Source organism: Pithys albifrons, chromosome 3 (genome assembly GCF_047495875.1).
Source record: "Pithys albifrons albifrons isolate INPA30051 chromosome 3, PitAlb_v1, whole genome shotgun sequence".
NCBI lineage: Eukaryota > Metazoa > Chordata > Aves > Passeriformes > Thamnophilidae > Pithys > Pithys albifrons.
The window spans coordinates 13,214,010-13,240,380 of record NC_092460.1 but is presented as its reverse complement, the minus strand read 5'-3'; the positions used below and the strand labels follow the sequence as shown (position 1 = coordinate 13,240,380).

The 26,371-nt window shown below is 44.4% G+C and overlaps 1 protein-coding gene across 23 annotated transcripts in view; it reads left to right on the top strand.

The window, feature by feature from the left end:
- ATP2B2 (ATPase plasma membrane Ca2+ transporting 2) overlaps positions 1-26,371 on the top strand; it is a 420,524-nt gene that overhangs the window by 164,795 nt on the left and 229,358 nt on the right. Inside the window, exon 1 of one of the 23 annotated variants that reach the window (XM_071550489.1) lies at positions 11,243-11,560. The exons of 19 other annotated variants lie outside the window; for them this stretch is intronic. The gene's annotated coding sequence lies outside the window, so the exon portion shown is untranslated. 3 more of the 23 variants (XM_071550491.1, XM_071550492.1, XM_071550493.1) reach the window with 3 other exon arrangements.

Below are 26,371 nucleotides of genomic sequence, written 5' to 3'. Positions count from 1 at the left end.
TCTTCGACTTGATTTCTGTTATATCTCTAATTTGTAATATTCATGTTTTTCCATGGGATGCCTTAAATACCATATTGAAGGATTTGAGATGGTTTCCAACATTGTCCTTCATAAACCATGGTTATCCTTCCAGTGCACTCATTGAGTTTCTTTTCTCAGTTGAATTAGAAATAACTCCTTTCACACCCATTGAAATTATATACTCTAAAAAAAATTAGCTTACTCTGTTTATTAGCTTACTCCAAGATAAGACTTGGGAGTTTATTTCTGGGTAATTATAGTTAACTAATTTTTAGTTTAGACTGTGACAAAATAAATGATGTAAAATAAAGTTATGTTTTTAGAAGCATCAGAATTTTTTCATAATCATGTAGGGAGGAAGAAGAGACAACAAAGATGCTTTCCCAACTGTTTTAGAGGAATAAAGGAAATGTTCTTTTTTATTTTTAATTCCCCTAAAAACAGATGCTCATTCTTGTACCTGTGTATTTTCTCTGGAAACTATTCTGGACTCTGGAGGGCTTTGCCTTCTGCTGGAATCAGCAGCAAGACTTCAGATGATGTTGTGGAGGGGTTTGCTACAAATCTGACATGGGATGGGGATTTGGGCATTTAACACATGCACAGACATTTATTTACCTACGAAATGGTCTTCCTGACAACCAAGGGATACCATTTTCTCCTGGCACCAGTTCCTTTGGACAACTACAGGCTGCTTGGCAGCTTCAGTACCAGGTTGAGCTGTGGTCCTGTCCAGCACTGTGTGGAGCTGCTGTGAATTTTCTCCCAGTTAAGCCTGGGAATGCACAGTCTGTTTTCTTCTGAGCAAGTTAAATTGCTGTTGGGAACAGGAGGTGTTGTTACTTGCTCTGCTGAGTGCACTGAACAGGAGATGGATCAGGTTGCTGGAGAGCAGCTCTTGGGCAGCTCTGACAATTTAGAGCCTGTGGAGGAGGCTCAGTGGAGTGGGGGAGATCAGGACAGAGACATCCTGAGCACGGGCAGGGAATGCTGGGGGTGCCACCCTGGCCTGCTGCCAGTGCTGGGGACACCAAGGGGGGCCACTCATGGAGGGGACCCCAGGATTGCTGGAAAACAGGAAATATCACATGGAGGGGGACCCCAGGACTGCTGGAAAACAGGAAATATCAAAGGCTAACAACTTCTGTAAATGATTTTCTGTGAGAAATCATTGCTGTTTTTAAAGGATAGTTGAGCTTGGCATTCAGGTGTTTCTTTAGGGAATTAATTACTGCAAAGTCAGTGCTGGCATAAATCATCTCAGTAGTTTTTATTTGAGTCTTCTCTCCCATTCGCAGAAGTGGCAAAAATTCTATTATTTTGAAAGTAGAAAACATAGAATTCTGAATTATGTTTCATTATATGTTTTATTATTTTATCTCTTACACATATTATGACCTTCCATTGTTGTTCCTGAGCTAGAATTAATGAAATGGCAAGGGGAAAAGAAACCTCAGTGGGATTTAATTTTACAAATAATATGCTGAGGGTTCTCATCACTACTTTATCTAAATATACCACTGTAAGCATCTCTGTTGCTTGTGAATAAGAGGATGTTTGGAAGCTGCAGCAGCTCTCAGGAAACCCAATTTTCCTCTCCACAGATCGAAGTTAGGAGTATTAAATATAATTAATATGGACTAGCTGTGTTTAACTGTTTTATGGTATGTAAGCACAGAACATTTAGATGTCTTTAGTGAACTAAGATGAGGACACAATGCAGGACTGCACAATTTATTTTTATCCTCAAGGTCAACTAACATCTTTGAACGCTGCCATCAGTGTCCAAGGAATATAGGGCTGACTCCCAGCCTTGAAGGTAACTCTGCAGTTCCCCTGTATACAATTCTATACACACATAAGTATGTGCACTACTTATTATCTTCTTTTCCTTGAGCTTTTGAAAATATGAGCTGGATATTTTTAGAGCCTGGTATGTCTGACTCAGAGAACCAAACTACAAGATATATAACAGAGACATGCAGTTCATCTTTGTAGGACAATGCTGGGTATACAGAAATTATTAGGGAATCCTTCCAAATATAGGAATGTCTAATAAGGAGTGCAAATTCAGAGTTTGAGTAGGAGCTGCTGCTCTCACGGTGCTGGACACTTTCAAAATTATTAAGCTGAAATGGCAGATGAATGCTTACTAAGCCTAAATTATCAGTCCCTTCCCAGGCCATGCATAAACCACCTTGTAACAGTTTAAACGAGAAAAGAATGATGCTCTTCTGGCTTTGGTTTACAAGTGCTTTAAGATCTGCCCCCTCATCTTCCCTTTTTTTTTTTGAGTAATGGAAGCAAACTTTGCCAATTTATTTTCTCAGCTTCCAGTGAGGCTTTTGTATTTATTTGCAGGTAATTTACTTTTTATTAATATTATTTTCACCCATTATATATATTTCTGGAGATCAGGATGTGAGCATGATCCTCACAGAGGGCATGTGCCAGGGAGCAAGGAGGAGGTGTTTTCTGCCAGGCTCAGACAGGCAGAGGCTGTGGGGATTTTATTCCTGTAATCTGCACCTTTATTACTGGACATTAAGACTTCCAACAGATTTATTTGGAATAAAAACCCTGCTAAGAGATCATGTCTATGAGTTAGCCCTAGAAAAAGGTGATGGTGATGTTAATCATCTCAATGGACAAGTTCTGGATGAGGCTTTGAGTTCTGGGCTCCCAAATTTGCCTGCTGGTCCTGGAGCACTTCCTGCTGTATTTGTGATGTGAGCTGACAAACAACCCACAGTGAAATCCATCATCAGACTTTTGTTTTCCCCTGGAAAATGCTGTTCTTTGTGCTTAAAACGAGTTGTTACTAGTGCAGGAAAGAGCACAAATTCTGCCTCTCAAGAAAGGGAGTCAAAAATGTAGCCAATAAATCATTCAAACTTCACAGTCTGTGCTAAGAGGGAGCTCAAACCTGGGTGGGATCCACCATGGCCAGGAGTTGGACTTGCTGATCCTTGTGGGTCCCTTCCAGATTGGAATGTTCTGTGGAGTAATGAGAGTGGTTTGGGTTCTTTCTTGCTGATCTTTTGGTTCTGGTATTACCTGGCTATTTATGGCCTTCCTGGGGGGCAGAGGATGGACTGCCATGCATTATTTGCCCCTAAATCCATTCTTCACCCATTTCTCATCAAACACAGGGAATTTTTTTAAAACTCTTTCTGAAGGAATAGAACAATTTCCTGTTCATGTCTTGGCAAGCCTAAGCTCATTTGCTTTGAAAAGTTCTGATATTTTGGCACAATTGTCATAACTATTGTTTCATAGTATTGAATCTGGGGTTAAGAAACAGCTAATGGATCTTCCTGACATAGTTCAGTCCAGAAAGCCAAGCCTGATGACCAACTAACTTTCATTTATAGTGTATTTTTGTTTCATATATTGTGTATGTTTATTGCAATAGCATTGTTGAGTCTGGTATTTAGTTTAATACTTAATATTGTGAATGAATATTTTTGTACAAATTATATAAATAAATTTTCTATACCAACAGTTCTTTAAGCTTTCATATTGTGAAGCTCATTCTTTGCTAAAGAATTCAAACATTTCTTTCAAATCTATATAAAACTCTGAGCGCAAATTCTGAGTTCTTATAGTAGCATATTCATATATAAAAGGCACAAATGGCCATGGTGATGATTTCAGACCAGGTTTGACTCTGGATGTGTTTGGACTCTTGGAATGGCTGTTGTGAGAGGTATTCACAGATGTCCCATTGGAGTTGAAAGGACTGAGTTGTTGAAGTTCACACGTTTTTGATCTGTTTGTTTTGGCTGAGGTGCAGCCATTCTGTCAGTCCCTGCCATGCAGGGCAAGGGCAGCCCTGGCATGAAACATTTTGGAGTGTACCAACGCATTTCAGCCAGTTCCAGTAAAAGCTTTGGAGCTTTGGAGTTACCACGGAGAGAGGGATGGCAGTGCCAGCCCTGGTGTCGTCAGCCAGCACCATCTGAGTGGTTTTCCCAGGGTAGGAAGTTGTGGAACAGGGAGGAATATCTGAGGTTAACAGTGATGGATGTGACAGGCAGGCTCCAGTTTCTTCTTTCCACTCAGAGGGACATCAAGAGCTGCTGTGTCTAACTGGGCTTTGTGGCCTTGCAGCAAGGAGAGCCCTGGGGAATGGGCACAGCCCCTGAGCAGCACCTGGGTGGCTGTGTGGGGCATGGGCACAGCCCCTGAGCAGCACCTGGGTGGCTGTGTGGGGCATGGACACAGCCCCTGTGCAGCAGCCTGTGTGGGGCATGGGCACAGCCCCTGAGCAGCACCTGGGTGGCTGTGTGGGGCATGGGCACAGCCCCTGAGCAGTACCTGGGTGGCTGTGTGGGGCATGGGCACAGCCCCTGAGCAGCAGCGTGTGTGGGGCATGGGCACAGCCCCTGAGCAGCAGCCTGGGTGGCTGGGTGGGGCATGGGCACAGCCCCTGAGCAGCAGCCTGTGTGGGGCATGGGCACAGCCCCTGAGCAGCACCTGGGTGGCTGTGTGGGGCATGGGCACAGCCCCTGAGCAGCACCTGGGTGGGGCATGGGCACAGCCCCTGAGCAGTACCTGGGTGGCTGTGTGGGGCACGGGCACAGCCCCTGAGCAGTACCTGGGTGGCTGTGTGGGGCATGGGCACAGCCCCTGTGCAGCACCTGGGTGGCTGTGTGGGGCACGGGCACAGCCCCTGAGCAGTACCTGGGTGGCTGTGTGGGGCATGGGCACAGCCCCTGAGCAGCAGCCTGTGTGGGGCATGGGCACAGCCCCTGAGCAGCAGCCTGTGTGGGGCATGGGCACAGCCCCTGAGCAGCACCTGGGTGGCTGTGTGGGGCATGGGCACAGCCCCTGAGCAGCACCTGGGTGGCTGGGTGGGGCATGGGCACAGCCCCTGAGCAGCACCTGGGTGGCTGTGTGGGGCATGGGCACAGCCCCTGAGCAGCAGCCTGTGTGGGGCACGGGCACAGCCCCTGAGCAGTACCTGGGTGGCTGTGTGGGGCATGGACACAGCCCCTGAGCAGCAGCCTGTGTGGGGCATGGGCACAGCCCCTGAGCAGTACCTGGGTGGCTGTGTGGGGCATGGGCACAGCCCCTGAGCAGTACCTGGGTGGCTGTGTGGGGCATGGGCACAGCCCCTGTGCAGTACCTGGGTGCCCCCTGTGTGCACGTTCCCCATGCAGGGCGATTACCAGCCCCAGCCCACTGATACCTGCAGCTTAACAAAGCTTAGCAGGTCAGATTGCTTTGCCCAATAAGCTATACATAGACTTTTATCTTATTATATTGGAAAACCCCTCAGCACAAGGAATTCGCTCAAGGGGATTAATTGCTGGGAAATATTTATCGTAGTTACATCATTTACTGAGCTAATAAAAGTCCTTATTTCACAGTTTGCTAAAATTCTGTTAGCCCGTTTTTAATTGTTGAGAGTGATTGAACCTTGTCCCACTGTTATTTCCCTTTGTGTTAATAATTTGCTTTTACTAGAGTAATAAATAAGACTGATAGAGGCTTCAATTCTTACCCATTTCATAAAAAGGCTACAGTAGTAACTACTGTGTCAGCCTAATGAGCTTTACAGTAAGGATATCAAGGTATGTATGAAAAGTCCATATATTGAAGAATGAAAGCTTAAAGAACTTTTTAAAAGGAGGATGCATTTTCTTAATACTATTATTAACGGGCCATATTTGTCATTTAAGTCTGTGCTATTACTTATTGCTGTCTAATCTGTCTGAAATAGGACTATAACAGTTGAGCAGTTGAAACAGAATAATGTTGGGCTTCTTTCTTAAGAAGGCCACAGCATGACCCAGCTCTTCGCCTGAGATTCACATCCACGTCATAGTCATACCCAGTTTCATGGCAGAGGATGCTCCTGCAAATGCATCCTCTTCTGAAGATACTTTTCAAACAGTGGTTTCCTGTACAGGGGGTTACCCAGTAAGAAGAAAAAAGAACCTCTATAACTTTGTGGTAGTATTTTGCTTCAGTGATAACAGCATAAGGTACGGAAGTAAAATCCTTATTCCAGACTTCTCTGGTTATTTCTGGGAGAACAATTCTGATGCAATACAGAGGTGGGTCCATGTAACCCTTCTCCTCATGCAAAGTTTCATCCCTATTTCCAAACATCCTCCAAAGTCAGGTTGTTTGAAATCTGCAGTTTGATGCAAACTGATGTGATCCCTTTGCATTGTATAATCCTATAATTTGGCTTGACATTAATTTAGTTTAAATTTCTAATTTCCACCAGGACCAAAAAAACGATGATATGAGACTGCAGGGGAAGAGTAGCAGTCCCTTCCAGAGCACAGAGTAGGGAACTCATACAGTGGAAAGCCACAAATGACTTGAGTTCCCCAACTAATCTCACCATATTGTATTAAGTAAACAGTTTGATGCCAGAAGGCAGCTGGCACAAGTCCTGTTTAGAAAACTGGCACATTTTTGGGGTTTAAAGGAAGACTAAATGGAAGGGTGATTCTTATTCCTCAATTCCTACAAGTTGTGACACCCCCAGAAGGTTGTTCTTCAATGCCCTTGTTAGGCTAGTCTGTTGTTTGAGATTTGTTCTGAGTGTCCATAGCTTTTTTCATCCGCATGTGATCCAGAAGATTCTGTCTTTAAACTAAAAAGAAGGTGGAATGCTTGTGTAACAGTTTTCATATTCTTAGGCACACCTTAGGCTGTTGAAATCATGAAGAAGCTGATTTCGGTGGGGGATTTAGGTTTAGCTGCATCAGAGGTTGCAGGTCCTTGCCCTGGTGAGTGCAGATCCCTTTGGAGGAGGTTGTTAAGGTGCTTCTCTGTCATTGCTGTGGTTAGGCTCTGGCACTGAGCCAGGTTTACTTAAACTTTATTGGGGACCTTAAGCTTATTATTGCTTTCCTTAGGCTTTGTTCTTAGAATGGCCTAATGACCTTTCTTCCTGCTTGGGTGATCCTGAGAGGCTGAGTTTGTTTTCCAAGCACTAATGCTGTGGCAGGGAGGGGGACAGCAATGCCAGCCCAGCCTTGTAGACATGTGTCTTTTTGAGCGTGGCTTTTAGGTGATGAAAGAACAAAAACTTGTGTATTCATAGATATCAGATGGTAGAGATTGAAAGAGGAGATGGAACTGCAGTGGTGGCTGGCTGGTAGTTTTCCTTTCAGAAGGCTGGGATTCTGGTCAAGAAAGTGAGCTGATCAGAACTGCAATCATTCATCAGTCAGAACAAGTAATAACTCCAACGGTAAAATGAATGTGGTAGATAAATAGTTCAAGGCAACCCTGAGCTTACGTGGTTTAAATCACACAGAGAATGGTTGGGTTGGATTGGATGGGACCTCTGGAGATCACCCAGTCCAACCCCCAGGAATGCTGCTTGTCTTCTGGGCTTCAGTACTGCCCTGAGCACACTCAGGTGGGTCAAACACCTTCCCTCCAAGGTGGGAAATAGTTAACCAGCCAACCAACTTCTAAATGCTGTAATTTAAACTAGGGAATATACTTATTTTATAGTTAGAGAAACTGAAGCACAGTGGGATCAAGTGACCTACTAACATCTCACAGTCAGGGAACAGCAGGGCAAGTCCTTGACTTTGAGCATTCTGAGGTCCCTCTCCTCCACTTCTTTTATTAGGTCATGCTGCTTCCCAGGATAACAACGTGTTTGCAGTGTTTGGAAACACAAGCTGTTTCGTTGCAGAAATATTACTGCACAATGTTACCAAACTGGAGAAACACCGAGTCTGAAAGCAGATTTAATTCTTGGTTTTAAAATGTAGCAAATGAGATTTAAAAGTATGAAAGGCTGCCAGTCTGCTGTTCTAGTTTAAGTATCTGGGTTGTGATTAGGAAAATATTAGAAATCTGCTACGGCTTTCCAGTGCCATTCCTCTCATTGGCCAACCTCACTGAAAAAGAGGTCTTGGTCCCCAAGATCTTGAAAGAGGAATTAAAATTATGTTCCTGTGTTTCCTGTCATTAATTATCTCATAAAGACCTTGAAATGTGCCCATGATGTCTATCATCAGCACACATGGAATTAAATTTTTCTCCAAAGAAATTAGGTAGGCTCTTTCTTTTGCCTCTGAATATATATTGTCAGTTGAACTTCTACTGGAGAAACAATTTTTTCAAGTTGCAGTTCAGGCTCAACAGCTTGTCTCATTCCTTTCACATCCCATAAGCAATGCTGTGTTTTTTAAACTTAGTCCCAAGGAGCATCTTTCTGTTTTCCATTCCGTTTTTCTGCTCCATTTCCACTCCTTGCCCCCAAGTTAAGGTGTTAAATTGTTCTCCTGTCAGAGCTAAATAATATGCTGCTGGATGCTTTAGTAGGCAAGAAGATGCACTGACAAACCCTCATTTCAGGACAGACACTCTTCAGATGGTTTGGGGCTTTGCAGTGCTTTGCTATTAACTCTGCTGATGAAATACCTCAAAACAGCACCAGCCAACACTGAGCCATTTTGGGCTGCACCTGCTGAAAGCCAAGGGAATTGGAAAATGTTTCTTTTTTTCACAGTTGTGTTTGAAAAATAATAATTAATAAACCCCCCAACTTGTGGAATTCTGAGCTCAGAATGTTACTCTTGGTGCTCTTTACTGGATGGGCATTTCTGGGGGTGGAATGGCTGGCTTAACTTTGGTTATAAGGTCCTGGTGTATCTCTTTGCTGTGGACAGCAGGTATTCCATGGGGTAGTGGTCTTGTCACTTTGCCATGTACCAAGCCCTGCAGCTGGAGCCTCATCCTTATTGCAGGAACCAGAGAAATTCCTGGTATTTACTTGCAGCTATGCTGATGTTCTCCAGGATGGCCCTGCTTGAGGGAGGTTGGACCAGATGACCCTCTGTGGTCCCTTCCAAGCTGGCCCATTCTGGTTTCTCTGAGATTCTGTGGTGTCCAGCAGCACAAAGGGTTTGTAGCATTTCTGAAAAGTTTGCACTTAGTAGCTCTAAGTAAGGACTTACCCAACGTGCCTCTTCATTCACAGCTCCTGGATTCACATTACAACAAGCCTCCAGTGTGTTCCATGGTGCCCTGACTTAGGAGCTCAGTTCCTACTCCAGAAAGTGCATCTTCTGGGACTGAGCTCAGCATTAGGAGTTGGCCTCCTCCTGCTGCAGGATGGCAGTGTTGGGATGGAGGTAGAACCAACACTGGCAGTAAGATAAACACAACACTGAGAGCAGGCTCCAAACAGATGTTCATGGCTTGTTCATCTCCCCATGTACTTTGGAGCCCTATGTTAAGTGGGCACTGAGAATATCCATGTGAGAAATCATTTGCTTGGATTTGTTTCTAATATGCTAAACTAAGATTTTCTTTTCCTTTTGAACTTTTTTATTTCCTTATTTTTCCCCTTTTCATATTCTCTTGTCTATTCTGTTAATGAAAAATAAGAACTAGAGTATTTTCTGGTATAGGCTTTATGGTTCTGTACCTGGTCTGAAGTTTCTGTAGTGACACAAAGTCTTTGAGAACAGCACTCCTCAAACTGGCAACAGCCAAATGTATGGAATAAGTTTTTATGCTGTGTTTAATCTCTTCAAAGTATTCCTCTCTTCTTTCAGGAAAGACAGCATAAAGAAAAAAATCATCTACTGTGTCAATCAGCCTCTTACTGCTTTTCAAATTACCTTTAGAATTTGTACAAAAAAAAAGATTTTTCAGTAGCCAGATAACTGCAGACTATTTCAGTATCTTTCTGCTTTTCTGACAGAGCAGTAGAGGTCACCAGCATTGATGGGTCTGGGTCCGAAGTACAACATATTTAAATAGACCACTTTTTTGCTCTGTTACTGTTTTTTTCAATGCCAGAATTCAGTTTGAGCTGCACTGCACGCTCCTTACAGCTGCAGCTTGTACTGAAGACTTGCTAAGGAAAAGGGGACACGTCTCTCTGCTTAATATAACCCAAAGTCACTGCATCTCCTGTCCTGGCATGCATGTAATTGCCTGTAGCTTCCAAATGATAAAAGCAGTTTCACATGAGAAAAATCTGCATTGATCCTTGTCCCAATTTACATTTTACTTCATTAAAAAAAATTGATCAGCATAGATAAAACTCCTGATCAATGATCCTAGCTGTCTCTTTTTTTTTTTTTTTTTTAAATAGCTTCCATTTTGGTGCAGTGCAGACTTTTGGTTTAACTGGCTGAATTGATATTCTGAGCAGCAAGTAAGGCAGGATGACAGAGCATCAGCACAGCTACTCCTATTCTTGCTCAGGGAGGTGTGTTCACTGCACACTGGCCAAGGCAGAGCCAAGGCAGGAGCCACTGCTGTCCTAGGATGCTACAGAACTGACTTGAACTTTTATCTGTACTGTTTGATGTATTCTTTACCAAAACCATGATATAGTCCCCTTGTTTAACCACTACCAGGACTGAATGGTTTGAGGTAATGAAGTTGCAGTCTGAACATGGTACATACACTGATGGCAATTTGCTTCTTTTAAAAAACAAACTATTACACAGAAAATGTTATGCTCTTTAAAGGACTGATGTCTTTGTCTTACTTTTAGGACTTGGGTTTATTTTGCAGTGGTATTCCATTGAAAAAGCCTATTACATTTCTTGAGTGCTGTATGTGCTAAGAATTCAAAATAACAGGTACATAATAACTCCTAATAGGTGGTAAGAAGCTCTGAATAAAAGGCAGTGATTCCTCCAGCTGTGAGGCTGGAAGGAAGAAGGAAAAGAAGAGCAGAGAGCTGCTCTGGCATGTTGGTAATGTTTGTCTGGTTTTACAGCGTGTGCTGATGTGACCAGATCAGCTGGAGCAGGGGCTGCTTAGCATGTTCCTCCTGCATGGCTTTGGTTTTCTGCAGGGCATGGCGGGGACACAAACACGACACAAACGCCACAGCCCTGCAAGGATGTTGCGTTTTTTTGCTATTTTCATTTAGCATCAACATTGTTCTTCCATAAACAGAAAGGGAGCAAGGTGTATCTTTGCAGAGGTGATTATGAAGCAATTTGCAGCTCGGACATGTTGTCGCCGTGGCTGGCAGGGCGGAATTGGTGCTCTCAGCGCGGGCCGCGCCGGGCACTGCGGGCTGGAGCCCCCGCCGCATCCTGCGCCTGCTCGGGGGCTGCGCCACTTCCCCCATCCCCAGGCCCCTCTCCCTCCCCAGCCCCAAACACCAGCGCTAGGACTCGCCAGCCCTTGCCCTTGAAGGTTTCTCCCGCTTCCGAGCAAGTGGCATATTCCTGGTAGTTTGCCATCTTCCGTTTTTGTCATTATCCCAGGGGAAGTATTAAAATCACAAACAACAACATGGTGGCTCAGAGCCTCCTTTGGCGGCCGGCGGAGCCTGCCCCGCAGCCGGGGCCGTGCGGGGCCGCGCCGTAGGAAGGAGCGGGGCGCGCCGGTGGGGGCAGCGGCGGCGCGGGGATGCTGCGGCCGCGCCGCGCTCCCTCCCCGGCCCCCGCCGTGGTGGTTCAGTCTGCAGAGGGGGCTCCGAGCTGCGGCTCCGCTCCCACCCCGCGCTGATGCCGAGCCCTGAGCCCTCCGCCGGCTAAGCCAACCCGCGGTGGATTTGTGATGATATCTGAGCCAAGTAAGTAGCGACATCCGCAGCGTGAGGATAACGAGAATGATAATAATAAAAAAAATCTTTCCCCTTTCCGCTCTGAGCTTGTTTATTTGGCGATTTGCTGCCGGGGAAGGCGCCAAGCTGCTGGGGGGAACGGTGTGATGGAGACTGGGGCTGAGTGATGCATTTTGGTTCATGCCCTGGGAATCTCTGCAAAGGTAATGCTGCGACTCGTGGAGATTATTCTGTAAGGTCAAAGACAAACTGCATAGCTAAAAGGCACTCTTGCATCAGAAAGCACTCGCTGGGCTTCGGTAGGTTGAAAATTCAGCATGATCTTGTTGTTTTTTTGAAACATATGGGCTTGATTTTGATTAAATCGGTGCTTTAGTGATGAGGAAAACACGTGGATGGGATTTTGCTTTTATCGTTGCTGGTAAGAATCGGATGTGCCCTTTTTTCCTTTCAGACGTGAGGTGCAGAAAAGGCACTGAAACGTGAGCAGTACAGTTTGACTCTTGTATTTTTCTAACTTTAATGTTCTCTTATGACAGACAAAGGTATCTCTTGCTAGGAAAATCTGTAATCCTCAGCTGGGTATCTATATAGAGCTGCTTACAGTTTTTCAGGCTGTTTGTTGGAAAGTAAAGGGCACACAGGTTAAATCCCCCAAACGTTGCCTTTCTATTGCGATGGATTAGAAAATACTGTGGAAGAAACTGGGAATTTTCTGTAATTCCTTTTAAGCATGTGTGATGTTTCCTATGGCAAGGCGGGGAAAGGCTTTCTGAGGTACGATAACTAAGAATTCTGACAAATAGACTTTTATTTCTTATTTTCATTACAAGAAGAATCAGCTCCAAACCCCCTGCCTGCTGCATGGGAAGGCTTTTGGCTGTTCCTGAAGCATCCAACGCTTTAAGAGCAACCCTAAGCTTCCAGGAGTCATTTCCGATTATGTAAAGGGAGATTGTGTGCGTTTGATCCGTGCCTGCGGCGCTGGCAGCTCCTGTGCCCCGCTCCGGGCACAGCCGGGCTCGTGCCCAGCCTCCCTTTGCCCCACTCGCCGTTCTCCCGCCCGAGCCGGGGCAGTTGCTGAGCCCTCCACGGCGGCCCCCGGGGCGGCGATGGCTATGGGCAGTCCCGGGGCACCGAGGCAGCCAGGAGCAGATGCTTAGCCCGGGGCTTCCCATTCCTTCTGGAAGGTGAGTATGGAAGGGGCTGAAGGGGAATGGCTCTTTTTTTCGTGGTAAAACTGTTGGTTTTACAGAGCTGCGTGCTCTGAGGACTCTCCGGTCCTTTGACTTCCTGATCGCGTTCTGTGAGGGCTCTGCTAAAGGATTGCAGAGATATTACACAAGTTGGGATGGCTGGAAATAGCTGGCACACTTAATATGGGAAAACTGTGCTTTTATTGCTGGGATTTGAGGTTATTATGAGAGATATGTGGTATGAAATTGATAACGAAGGGGTTTTGTAGTCTTTGCTTAGGAAAAGAATTGCAGATCTACTTCACAGTCCACATGTTTTTTTTTTTAATGCTGAGATGCATTCCTGATTAGCATTTAATTTGTGAGAGGTCATCCATATGCATGACTAGCTCTTGTACCTTGCTCTGGAATAACTGTTTGACTCAGGTATCCAGCAGGTCTTTGATCACATACAGCTTTTACTTCGGTCATGTTCCTCTCATTTTAATCCAAATTGCTACCTGTGAAGAACTATTTTGTATTTTCCCTGTAGTGCTGCTAAAATGACTAAGTTTGTGAATAAGGCAATAAAATAGGGCTTGTAGATAACTTGTGCATAGCAATGCAGCATGAAGGTTTTTCTTTTATTTTTTTTTTCTGTGTGTCTGTGCCCCCTTTTCAGCCCTTGTGCACATCTATCTTCATTTCTGTGGAGAATTGATTTTGGCCCACATCAATGGTAAATATACATTAAATTTCACAGAAAAGGTCATTTTTTTCTGTTGCAAATCGAAACTGCCTGATATTTCTCATGCTTTCTGGGTATATAAAAAGGTTGCATGCATATTTATTGGAGCAGCTTGGAAGAGTTTCATGCTGCTCAGTAGGATTCCAGTTTCCAGAAGACATGGTAATGATGAACTAGGTATCATACTGCTCTTCTAAGAGCTTCCATGAAGTCACTTTTGTGAGTGCTTTTTTTCTTTAAAATTTCATATCATGTACCTAGGAAACAGCTTTGAAGGATTATTTTTTCCTGATTTGTCTTTGCCCAGCATTTAAAATGCACAGTTTATCTTTCGAGTGCTGTTGGATTTGGGATGTAACATATTTTGAATCATACTAAATATATATATTCCAATCTGAATACTGCAAATGTGAGCATATATTCTGCTAATACATAAGAATCTTACAAGTGCCTTTGGTTTGGGTTTTTTGTGGTTTTTTTTTTTTTTTTTTTTTTAAATTTTCATCCTGCAGTTCATATTGTCAAGTGTCAGTTAGGTATGTAGTAATTCTTTGGTACATTTTGGAATAAATGTAGAAGTCGTGACCTTGTAACTCTCTCTCCCACTCAACTGAAACCCCATTACACTGCAGCAGGATTCCAGCAGCTGGTAGTTCTGGAAACTGATCCCACTTCCTTTAATAAATGTAAATGCTTTTACAGGTTAGACCTAAAATAACATTCTGAAGGGGAAAAAAGTGGTTTATTTGATTAATCTGACTGTGAAACCTTGTCAGATTAGCTTGCCTTTTGCCACATTTTTCATTATGTTTTCAAGGAGATACAAAGAAGGATATTACAGTTCATTGGAATTTAGCAAACATTGCTGTGCTTTTCTGGCTAATTAATTGCATTCATGTTATACATTATCTGATCAAATGACAACACCCCTCCCGCCCCCCCATGATTACAATGACACATTTCTGATTGATTTCAATACATCAGCTGAAGAAAGGGGTTAAAAAAGTGCTGAGGAGTGTTTTTGGTGAATTCCTGCATTAAACTGTGCAGCTGAAGCTTCAGGCAACCTCTCTGGAGCTCCCACTGGGGTTCTCCCCTCGGGGGGACAGGAGAGGAGCGATGCCCCTGCTCTGAGGAGCCCCCCTGGCAGAAGGGCTCAGTGGAAGTGGAGCCCCACTGGCAAAAGGGGCTCAGTGGCAATGGAGCCCCCCTGGCAGAAGGGTCGGTGGCAATGGAGCCTCCCTGGCAGAAGGGCTCAGTGGAAGTGGAGCCCCACTGGCAAAAGGGGCTCAGTGGCAATGGAGCCCCCCTGGCAGAAGGGTCGGTGGCAATGGAGCCTCCCTGGCAGAAGGGGTCAGTGGCAGTGGAGCCTCCCTGGCAAAAGGGGTCAGTGGCAGTGGAGCCCCCCTGGCTCAGGGCTCAGTGGCAATGGAGCCTCCCTGGCTCAGGGTTCAGTGGCAGTGGAGCCCACCTGGCAGAAGGGGCTCAGTGGCAATGGAGCCTCCCTGGCAGAAGGGGTCAATGGCAATGGAGCCTCCCTGGCTCAGGGTTCAGTGGCAGTGGAGCCCACCTGGCAGAAGGGCTCAGTGGCAATGAAGCCCCCCTGGCAGAAGGGGCTCAGTGGCAATGAAGCCCCCCTGGCTCAGGGTTCAGTGACAATGGAGCCTCCCTGGCAGAAGGGGCTCAGTGGCAATGGAGCCTCCCTGGCAGAAGGGTTCAGTGGCAATGGAGCCTCCCTGGCTCAGGGCTCAGTGGCAGTGGAGCCTCCCTGGCAGGAGGGTCTTGGTGGCAGTGGAGCCTCCCTGGCAGAGGGGCTCAGTGGCAGTGGAGCAGCAGAGCTCCGTGTGCCCGGGGTGGTTTGAGGCCTCTGCAGCACCTGCAGTGGGAACCTCGGCTTGGCTCCCACTGCCGGGGCTGGCCCATGCCCAGCAGGCAGGCTCAGTGCCGGGAGCCTTGCGGGGAGGTGTCCCTCTCTGTCCCCCATGGAGACATCGTGCTCCAAGGTAATTCATCCTTAGTGGAACAGTTGCATAAGAGAACAGCAGTTCTTCCAACATGGGTTATGCTTTGTATGCTAGAACTGTTTATATTCCCATATATATAAATATATAGGCTTATGTAGGTTATGTAAATATATAGGCTTAAATTTCATACAGAAAGTGATGAAGATGATTAATAGCATTTTATTGTAATCTTTCTTTTAAAGTTTGGAGCCCTTTTGTAGGAAACATAAACATATGGTACAGTTTTAAGAGCTGTGGGGTTTTTGTTTGAAGTTTTACTGGTTTTCCTCATGTTTAAGGGAAACCCCCCATGCTTTTAATGTCATTTTTCTTGATAAATGATCTTGTATTTTACCTTAAAACTGGAGATTTGCAACTGAAGAAAAAGAATCGCTTTATAAGGGAGGGGTTGGGAATGAAGTGCCTTTTAAAATGGCCCAAAATTAGGAAAATAATTTTAAGGGGCTGTCAGCACTGTAAAATGCAGGACATGTTCCTTCATAGCACTGCAGATGAGTGAAGTATGGAGACTCAGAGGGGATGTGGAATGCCTGCTTAGATAGCAGAGTTTGCGGAGTTGGGAAATGGTAACCAAGTTGCAAAATACTTCCCTTCTACCACACTGTATATAAACAAGTTCATTCTGCTGGTAGTGTGTTTTATTTTGTTTTTAAAATATTGATGGCACAGTTAAAGCATCTAAGGACTGTGCACCAGGCTGTCAGAGAATCCTAGAAGCACTTAACAGGAAAACCTAGAACAGTACTGACAGTAGGGGTCTGTCACTGACAGTGATTTATATGAAAGAGTTTGTGCATTTTTTACCCCTTGTCTCCTTTCCACACATGGTGAAGGTGCAATGGGTGAGAAGCCACAGAACAGTGAGGTTGGCAGGCAGCTCTGGAGATCATCCAGTCCAGCCCCTGCTGCCCAAAGTGAAGTCATCTATATCCCTCAGGGCTATGTGCAGTCAGGTTTTGAGTATCCCCAAGGATGGAGACTTTGCCACCTCTCTGGGTAACCTGTGCCAGTGTTTGACAACCCCCACTGTTTTCTCACCTTTACATGCAATTTTCCATGTTTGTTTGCTGTCTTTGTCTTTTTGCCTTTCACTTGGCACCGCTGAGAAGAGTCTGGTTCCCTCTTCCTTCCTCCTTCCATCAGGTGTTTATATCCACTGATAAAGTCCCCCTGAGCTTTCTCTTCTCCAGGGTAAACAGTCCCAGCTTTCTCAGCCTCCTACCTGCGTGCCAAGTGCTCCAGCCCTTTTATCAGCTTTGCAGTCCTCCACTGGACTCGCTCCAGGAAGTCCATGTCTCTCTTGTTCTGGGAGCCCAGCAGAGGACAGAGCACCTGGGGGTCTCAGCAGTGCTAAGTGGGACGGGAAGGCCCCTGAAGCAGCAATTTGCTGTGAGGACACACTTCTGGCTCCTGGTCAACTTTGGGTCCACCAGGAATCCCAAGGCCTTTTCTGCAGAGCTCCTTCCCAGCCAGCTGGCCTCCAGCCTGTCCTGCCTGGGGGTGTTCCTCCCCAGGGGCAGAAGTTTGCACTTCCAGCAAAGGCTGGACATCCTGGGGTTCCTGTTGGCCCATTGCTCCATCCTCTGTGCTCCCTCTGGGAGAGGCAGCTCAACCACCTGGTGTTACCACCTACAGCTCCCCATTTCAGATCATCTGTGGTCTTGCACAGAATGCTCAGTTCTATCATCCAGGTCATTAATAAGACACTTGGCTATTGCACTGAAAGAAATTACTTGGAAGGAGAGGATTAGACCTGGAACTGGCGTTTCAAGATTTAGCCCAGAATGGAAGTACTGTGTTATTAAAAAAATGCCAAAGAAAATCAACATCCTGAATATGTTTATGGTTAAGAGTGTGGAAGTTGCAATATTGAATACCCAATACATTGCATCAGCATCCTAGAGTTTGAGGATGAAACCGAAAAAATCAGTGATTCAGATTTACTAAGAGCTTATTTTGTATATTAAAGAATGACGACTCACAGCTGATGAAGTAATTTCAATTGATAATTTCGTTCACTGCATTTCAATTAAAGTGAGTTAAAAATAAAACCATATGAAATGAATTAAAAATAAAATGAGATTTAGTCCAATCTGATTTGGATCTTGCTGAAAAATCTGTTGCACAGAATGAGAAAACAGGATAGGGAAGATGCTTATCTGGTAGATGTTGGGCAAAGAGCTATTTCTGTGGTCCAGTTCCCTGACCTTCCCAGCTCCTGACCTCTGGAAATTAGTTAGACATTTGCAGTAAGTGACACTCCTTGTGTATACACTTCATCTGAGAAGATTTTATGTAGACGAGAGGTGTCTCAGTGTGATAAGTTATCTCCCATGCTTTTGTTTGAACTGTGCTCCACAGTACAATTCAGTGTGGACTTTGTAGCTCTGTTTAGATACAGCATTTTCCAGTGTCTTCGAGGGTTGCTCCCTGTGTATAACCCAGCTAAAGTCTGATACAACAATTCCCACCAGTTGCACAGGTGAGGCCCCTGGGAATGACAGCCCACACTGGGCTTGGATACTGAGGTTTGTACAAGATCCAACAAGTTCAGGGCTTTTAGCCCACTTGATCTCACACACAGGCTGTCCTAGGCATTGCCCTGGCATTTGTGCCCATGCATCTCAGAATTCCAGGATCTCCCCTTACTTCCAGGGTCCTTTCTCCAGCCTCCACTTTTCTAACCCAGATGACCTTTTCTGGGAGTCCACTTGGGAATTCCATTTGCTCAGCCTCCTCTTCCTTCTGGAACTGAAGGGGCCTCAGTTTCCCCAATCTTGGGAGTCTGGACAGAAACACTGCACATGATCAGCCTCTTTGGTGGTGCTGTCTCATCTCTCTTCACTAATTCCACGCTCCACTTGTGTCCTTTAGTCCAGGTATTATGGAAATTCACAGCCAGCTCACTGAAGTTGCAACCAGCAAAGAGCAGGTTTATGCATGAGACTTGAACAGTTTGGGGCATATTTCCACCCTCCTGCACATCCAGTTATCTACTGCATTCTGCATTGAAGCCATTTTTCACCTGTGAGTGACTGTGCCAGGCTTCTCCACAAATGGGAATGGAGAGGATCTCCATTCCTGTTCCCTCCATTGCCTCAGTCGTGGCCTTTCAAACACAGATGGGGCCATCCACAGTCTTTGTTCAGCAGCTCTCTGGGTGTTGGTGGACCTTGAGGAAAGAGCGACACTTTGCAGATATGTGGTGGCTCTTTGCTTTGGCCTTTGCAGTGTATGGGCTGGGTGAATACATTGTAATGGTCGTGCTCAGCATCTCACTAACCTTGACACCAGCGCTGGTGCTGATGAAGCACAATAAAAATACGCTGCTACTGTTACGCCTTGTCTTTCAGAATGGTACACCTTGTGTCACATAGGTAATTAGAAGAGAACAGTGTTCCCAATAAACTGTTCCAGTCTCCTTGGGAAATGTGCAATCCCAAATGTCAGCAGGCAGCATTGATTTGTGTCCTTTTTAAGTCAGTTTGAGAAGAAACTCTCGCCCTGGCTGAGGACAGCTATTTAATTTACACTGTGTGCTTACTATGTTCCTTTCCTCTGCTTGAATTGCAATGAAGATTTTGCATGTTGTTCTAAAAATATATCCAAATGATGTTCGATACTAAGGGACCAGTGAAATGCAATTACAATGAAATAATGACTTCGTGTTGCTTTTCACAATGAAATGAGATTGTCATCCTCCCTCTCCCAGTGCTTGAAGCAATACCTATTTATGAGGAGTTGAGCTAACCTGGGACATTTGAAGAAGAATTGCACACAGCTTCTTAGATGCAATGCAAATTGTTGCAGTACCCAAGGAGGATATTTGCATTATGGTAGGACTTGTTGCCTGTGTAATGCTGTAGTGGTGATTGTTATGCAGAGAACTGCAGGATAAAATGGGAGTGCTACATCAGCACTGCTGAATAAGATGGCTGAAAATGCCATGAAAACAAACTATTGGAGCAGGAGGATTACAGAAGGAATGATATGCCTAATTTCCATGCAATACACCTCCCAGTTTGGGTATAGGCTTGGGCACAGGCCCTTAGTTTTGCAGGTTATTTTCTTTGGTTCTTACTGAGTTTGGTGTCTCTCTCATCCCCACACTGCCTCATTTTGCATGGGGGAGGACAGAGCTCCTTGTCACAGAGGGACAAATCAAAGGGGGCTGCCTTGTGTGTCTTGAATTAACCTGAAAGAACATGAAGGGATTGCCCTGATGTTTCTATTGCAGCATCAAGAAATCCCCTTCAGGGCATAGAGGTTTGGAGCTGATGTTTTATTCCCAGGTTCATGTGGGGAGCAGTTAGTCCCCAGAGCACTCTGTGGATGTGTTTGCACCACTGTTGGCAGCATCTTCTGTTCATTTGATCTTAAATCCTGTTATGGTTCCCCCAAAGTAGGACTGAGTACTGTCTGTTCTGTGTAGTGCCTAAATATTAGAGATAGGTATAGAATGTGGAGGATTTATTTACATGCTTGGGCTGAAATGGGAAGACAAAAGAGGAGAGTATTTCTCTTTCCAGGACTATGTGATGTCAAAGTAGGTGACATGGATAGAGACCAGTGGAGCCTGTCCCAGATGAAGTTCTTTGGGCATGCAGGTGGGATTTGGCTCATGCCCAGGCTGGGGGGAAGCCTGGCTGGGCCAGCTGCTGCCTGGGGCTTGCAACAGGCTTGACCTTGAGATGTGTTGAGGGAGACAAACTGTGCTCTGACTAGTAAAAAAAAGGTGCTCTTTGCTGCAAAGCTTGAATGGCTGCCTGTTTCTTTGGTTATCTTCCTATGAATCTTAATAGAGATGTTCAATTTAAGCCACTGGAGTTAGTATGCCATTCCCTACCTTGCTATGGATCCTGCCTCCAGCAGTGTTTACAAAATAATGAAAAAAGAACCAGCAATCTGAGGAAGGGACACAGAAAATCTGCAATGCAGAAATAGGATTATATATTTATCTGAGTTCTCATGTAGACAGATGATTAATACAGTACCGGCTACAGGGTTTATAACTTGGTATATCATTAAGGTTCCCTGTAACTCTAATGTGAAAAGATAATAAATTAAGTGTCTTCTTCCCTGCCCTTGTCCTCCTTTTTCTAGTTTAGAAGTACACTTGGAAGTTTTAATCTGAAAACATGATTCTGATACCAGAACTGGGGATGGAGAGAAATGAAAGAGAAAATGGAAGACATCTGAAGTGGGCTTTTTTTGAACCTTTTTAAGAATTAAAATTGAGTGCATGAGGTCTTGACATACAAGCCTCATTTACATATCTTATTTTGGCTTAAGATGATGTTCTTTAAAAATATTGCTAGGAAAGTATTTTGGGGGACTTTTTTCCCCCCGCTTGTTAGAGAAAACTAGAATATAATTTCTTAATCAGGTCCAGCTTCCTTCTAATGAAATCTTGTTCCCCTCCTTTATCTTATCTGGAGCACATGAGCTACAGATACAGAACACGTTAAATTTTTTATTATCAATAAGGTAAGTAGCAATACCTTCAGAGCCTGAATTGCCAGGCCCTGAGAGAAGAATAATTATAATATTTAAAATAAATCTGAATTAGAATTCTGCAAAAGTACCAATGTTAAAGTAACTAGAAATATTTTGGGAGACAGTACCCTGAGCTCACTGCTGAGCTCCCCTTGTGGCCAAAGGGGATTGAGGAAGATTAGGGCCTGTGATTCTCCAGGAAGCCTCTGGACTGGACTTATGCCCTGGAGTGAAGCAGAAAGCCTAACCCTGTTCTCTTCAGGCCCAGCACGACCCAGGGGTTGGACAGCAGAGAGCAGATCCAAGTGCAGGCTCGGGGCTGGGAGTGCTGCCACTGCCAGGGGGAACTGCAGAGGACTCTGCACTTGGGGCAGTTTGCTCTGGGCTGGAGGAGGGTCCTGGCCATTGCTGGACAGGGAATGGGTAAATCCTCCCACATGGAAAAGAGAGGACATATGTGTGTGCATGTGTGTATACATATATATACATATACATCTCTAAAAGCATCCAAGGAGAGAGCAGTTGCTACAAAATCCTTTTTTGTGTTTAGTTTACTATGTAGTTCAGTTCCATTCAAAGTTAATCTTCCAGTGTTTCACTTGAAAACAATACCAATTCTGTGCTCCCTCCCACACACAGGGCCCACTCCCTTCCTCAGTAATTCTTGTTTGACCTTACAGCCCCTTCTTTAGCAACTTTCCTTCCAGCTGCCAAACATTTCTATTCAGGAGTCACCCTGAGGTGTAGCCCATTACCATGTTGGTCAGGTTTTTGCGTTTATTCTCTGGTGAACACAGAGCCTCAAAGCTTGAGGCCTTGGTTAATTCAAAACTTTTATATGGATTTGACTTTCTCTGCCATGACTCTGCTTTTTTTTTATAGCAACCGATTTCCACCACAGCAGCAAGAAAACAAAATGTGGATACACTTGTGGTTGCTTGAGATAAAAACTTCTTGAGAGCTATGGAATTCATTCCTGCAAAAGATTGAACAGACTCTGGAATGAGCCATGGACTCCATTAAGTTGCACAGCACAAAACATCTGTAGTGATGCCCAAAATTACTTGATGAAACTGTTTTCAGTTCAGATTTGGAAGGAAGAAGGTGGGGATCCTACACTTTTTCACTGCTTTGTGTGGAAAGTAAAGCAAATAGAAGTACAGAAATGGGGATTCCCTGCCCTTAACCCATTATATGAGTCATAATCAAGGCTGATCAGCTCCTATGGGAAGGGCAGAAGGTGTGATATTCTCTGCATGCCCATGAGAAACAGCCTTGTGAGAAAGAAAATGTAGATTGGTGGCAGTGGTTTGGAGGTTTTATTATCTACTTAGAGGATGGAAAAAATCTTGATGTAATTAAGGTATTTCTGAGGATCTCTGTTATTGGTGGCAAATTCTATTGTCTGTCTTGCTGCAGACTGAAGCTCTGACCCTGGCAAGCCTCAGGCATGGTCATGATGGGAGTTTATGGCTCCAGCTGGAGGAGTCTGTGGTGCTGGAGTGGGGAAAGGGGTTTATGGCACAGCTGTGCTCCCACTCCATGGGCATCCAGGAGCTGTGGGCATCTTACCCAAGGAGCAGAGTAAACACAGAAACAACCAGTGACAGGGAAATAAACCAGCTCCAAAGCCTGAATGGCTGATTTTACAGTCTCTTCCATGCCCTCCCAGTGGCACAGCTGCTGCCAGCCTGTCCTTCAGCTCTCCATGCAACCTGTCCATCCCCAAAGCCTTCGGCAGGGTTTGTCTCCCTAGAGCCTCATCATCAAAGCCCAGTAAGGTTGAATTTTAGCACTTCATCTCTCTTAAATATATCCCCAGAGGAGAAAGGTAATTTGCTGTGTGTCTTTGCAAGACTTTTGGAGATGAGTTATTGAGAGTGAAGGTCATGCTGGTTCAGCCCAGCAGCTGAGTCCCTGTGCTCGCCTTTCTCCATAACCAGTGTCTCCCTGGCAATTTTTTGTCTTGGATTTCTTGATTGACTGTGTTGTGCAGTCTTTCCCTGCTTTTCAGACTGATGGATGTATTGGTTGTTGTTGCTTGTTGATCTTCTTCAGCATCATCTGCTTTCATTAGCATTTTGGAACAAAGGAATGAATCAGAATAAATCACAACTAATAGAAATATAGGAACAGATTATCATTTTGCAAAGCTGAACTCTCTCAAAGGAGATTACGTATTTAAATTGAACAAATGCAACTTCATAAATAAACTAAATTAAACATCATCTAATTTTACTTTTGATGCCAAGCAATTTTAATCCATACTCAGCTTCTTGTATAAATATTTCCCAACTCATTTTTATTCTTTGAAGCATTCTTATTCATATTTAAAAACCAAAAATGTGCCAAATTGAACCACAGTTGTGTATGCTGAATAAATGTAAAAGCTTGGGTATATTGCATAATAATCTGAGAGTTGGCAAGAGGAAGTGATTGCTTTTGTGTGTCCAAGTAGTAGTGTAAAAATGTTTTTTTTTTGTGAACCTAATATTTGTCTGTAAAGCTCTCTGACTGATGACGTGCCTGAAAAATCCTTTTCATAAATCCCTTATGTCTAAGTTCAAAAGGCAGCAAAAGATGATTAGAAATCTATCTATTTCCCCAGGGAAAATGCATGTACAAACTCTGGTGGTAAAAGCATTACCCAGCTGGTCTGCACTATGAGCACATTCCTGTTCTTAGATGGAAGGGATGTTTTACTGCAGAACGAATTCTTGGAATTGTTACTTTGTGATTAGAAATGCCCTTTATCAACCATCTTATTAGACAAGAAAGAAACTTTTTAAAACATTTGTGGTAATAAGGCTCAGGAATTCTTGTTAAATGTTTCAAATAGCATTCACAGAGCTGAAATATAATTTCAGTCCACCCTCTGTTCACTCTACAAACCACAATCAAAGGCCATTTACCAGAAATAGACTTAAATGCAGTTCTTTCTCAATGTTTATTAAATCTCTATGTGCAGTTTGAAGAACTGACCTGTCCAATGATTTCAGGGTCTGAAGGGGGTTGACAGTCGCTTTCAAAAATAACTCATTTCTAAGTAAATGAGATTTAAGATTACCAAAACCCTTTTTTTTGTCTAAGATTTAAACAGAACAAGAGAAATCAAAAAAATCTGCATTTTTCCCTTTAGTTTGAATATTAACACATTTATTTTTCCCCTTTAGTTTGAATACTAACACATTTATTTATGTGATTAATCTCTAGTGATAGAAAAATCGAATTTATTTTAATATAAAATGACTGAAATTGATAGTTTTGGCTAAAATCGGTATGTTAATACTACAGTTGGATTTTCCTGGGAATAGCTGAATAAAGCTTTTGGGGGCTGAGCACAGCCCCTCGCCAGACACGCAGCCCAGGACTCCCCTGCTGTCCATTTAAGCTGCTGTGCCAAATGATGTGAGCAAGAGCACCGCAAGGACACTGTGACTCACTCAGGCTGTGTCTGTGCTGAAGGTCTTGCTGGCAATAAAGCTGTTCCCAAGCTGTTTTTTCCAAGAGCTGCTGAAGGGAGGGAGATGCAGGCTCTGGGAGGAGAAGGGATGCCACAGGCCAGTGCTCGTGGCCATCTGCAAACCCTACAGAGTGGGAGGGCTTCAGTTACTGGATTTCTTCTTCAAAATGCAAAGCAGCCAGAAACGACAAGAGGGAAATGTAGGCTGGTGTTGTTCATTCCATCTCCCTTCACAAATGGGAGTTCTGGACAGGTCTCCTGGCAGCAATATCCTCTTGGTTCCATCTGAAATCCAAGTGAACTGCTGGTTCCCTGATTGAATGTGCAGCCCTGTCTACAGGCAGGGTTGGGAGGGGGCTGTGGGCACTGCTGCCCTGGTGCTGCTCCACATTTTCAGCATGTCTTTGGGTATGTTTACAGGGGTGCTGAGATAATAAGAGGAGGGATCATTTCATTAGGAGAACACAGCAAGAGAGTGGTTCAAAGATCGATGGAGACATTTTGCAAGTGAAATATTTTCACAGTCCTGCATCTTGGAGATAGCACTGATATAAAAATATTTGTCCCTAAATTATGTGCTTGTGACTGGCACGGGCTCCTCAGGATGTGGGAGATGTCAGGTGCAATTGGATATGTGTAAAGAAACATTAAATGAGCACTATTAGTGTTTCCTGCAAAGAGCAGTTACTGGGTTTTGAGAATTCTTTCAAAGCAAAAAATTGGCCTAATAGGTCTGGTACTTTTAGGTAGAACATTCTCCTGCAGAGAAAGAAACATAAAAGGATAATTTAATGCAATTTGTCAAAACAAAATTTGCCTCTTCTCCTGTGGTCTGTAATAGTTCTCTTGCCACCCAAGTACTGGATGCATTCCAGTCTTTATGAATATACCTGGTACTTTGGACATGATTAGATTCTCTCCTTCGTGTCATTATCTGCTAATTGCAACAACAGATTTTTTGCATATTCAGATCTTCTAAACATTTTGCTTACAATTAAAAACCACTAATAAATCCCCTTATTTTTTAATAAACAAAACAGAATCTGATCTTTAGTGCTTTAGCCATAATTACAGACAATCAATATGTTAATCCTTTAAAACTGATGCTTCTCTAACAGCTTTTTTAATTTTTGTGGTATTTTGATAAGGATTTGATATGTGAATAATGAAGGCACAGAAAGTGTGGTGCTGCCCAGGATTCAGGCTAAAATCTCCTTTGGTCTAGAACTCTACATACGGTCTTAGGCACAAAATTTTAATTTTTTAATTAAAATCTGTCTGCATGGATCATTCACTAATATAAGGTGATGTACTTGGTTACAACTCAAAATAACCTCATTGGAGCCAATGTCTCTAATCAAGGGGAAGTGGCCTGGGGTGATGCTGCAGAATTGTTTGCTGCTGTTGTGCAAAGAGTACTTTGAACTGTGTGGAGCTGGAGGGTCCCTGCAGTGCCCCTGCCAAAGCAGCTGGTGCCATGTGCCATCCTCTGAGGAGCTGGGCAGTGTGGTGCTGGGGCACAGTCCTGGTGCAGACTGGGATGCAGAGGCATGAAATGAGCAGAACTGAATTCAGGGTTGGTGGTGGATACAGGTTGAGTGGGCAGAAATGCTGGTAACTGGATCCCTGCAGTTTGGGATGGTGAAGAGCTGTCACCAGCAGGTTTCTCTACTTACTCTACTTACTTTCTCTACTTACCAGCAGGTCTGGAGGGACTGTAATTCACCTTGCACAGATGTGCTGGCCACATGGATCAGTGGGCTGAGGGCAGGTGTGGGAAGGTCAGCAGAGCCAAGTGCCAGGTCCTGCCCTTGGGTTACAACATTCCCCTGCAGCTCCAGGCTGGGACGTGAGCAGCTGGGAAGGGACCTGGAGGTGCAGCTCAGCAGCGGATGAATATGAGCCCAGGTAGGC